Source organism: Limulus polyphemus, unplaced genomic scaffold (genome assembly GCF_000517525.1).
Source record: "Limulus polyphemus unplaced genomic scaffold, Limulus_polyphemus-2.1.2 Scaffold8081, whole genome shotgun sequence".
Lineage (NCBI taxonomy): Eukaryota > Metazoa > Arthropoda > Merostomata > Xiphosura > Limulidae > Limulus > Limulus polyphemus.
In genome coordinates, this window is record NW_013673691.1 from 19,499 (window position 1) to 20,670 (window position 1,172).

The following is a 1,172-nucleotide window of genomic DNA, read 5'->3' on the forward strand; positions in this document are numbered from 1 at the left end:
CTTGGTACCACAGTGGTGAAGAACAACTTTAAATGTGGTGTCTTGGTACCACAGTGATAAAGAACAACTTTAAATGTGGTGTCTGGGTACCACAGTGGTGAAGGACAACATTAACTGTAGTGTTTTGGTACCCACAGTGGTGAAGGACAACTTTAAATGTGGTGTCTTGGTACCACAGTGGTGAAGGACAACTTTAACTGTGTGGTGTCTGGGTACCACAGTGGTGAAGAACAACTTTAAATGTGGTGTCTTGGTACCACAGTGATGAAGGACAACATTAAATGTGGTGTCTGGGTACCACAGTGGTGAAGGACAACATTAAATGTGGTGTCTTGGTACCATAGTGGTGATAGACAACATTAAATGTGGTGTCTGGGTACCACAGTGGTGAAGGACAACATTAAATGTGGTGTTTTGGTACCACAGTGGTGAAGGACAACATTAAATGTAGTGTCTTGATACCACAGTGACAGAGAATAACTTTAAATGTGGTGTCTGGGTACCACAGTGGTGACGGATATCTTTACATTTTACAGTGTATCAAAAAAGGCGAAAAAAAAAGGCCTTACAGCTTTAAGTTTCATATGTCTCTAATGACGCAAATATATATATTTAATGACGCTGACAGAATATTTAGCCTCGTGAAGGCTTGTCCGCTTCTTCCTATAGCCTTTACCTACTTTTAGAGGGCGTTTTTATCACTTCTAACCGAAACTGAACAGGACAACCGGTAATTGATTTCTACTAAGCGTCCTACAAGCGCCAATCAACTTACAAAGTTCGTGTTACGCACGCTAACTCTGTACACCCTCACACCTCCTGGTGTTGCCCACACATTTTTTTCAGGGTCGTTTAATTTTTCAAGTTGATTAGCTACATAAACCACCGATGTCAGCTAAACGAGACCAGACACTATTCTGTTATCGGCCCTTAGCTTGTTTGTATCCTTCCCCCCCCCCCCCTCTGGAAGTATACCAAATGGCTGTCCCAGTCTGTCCACATAAAAATGTACCGTAGAAACCACGTGCTTTATCAAAACGTATAGTACCTCTCGGATAATACCGTACATCAAATCCTGTTCTACCTTCTTCATGTCTTACGCATTGACGTAAGAAACAGCGTTTGAGTGGTCAGGTTATTTGCCATTCTAAGGGGGGAGAGGTGCCCCAGAA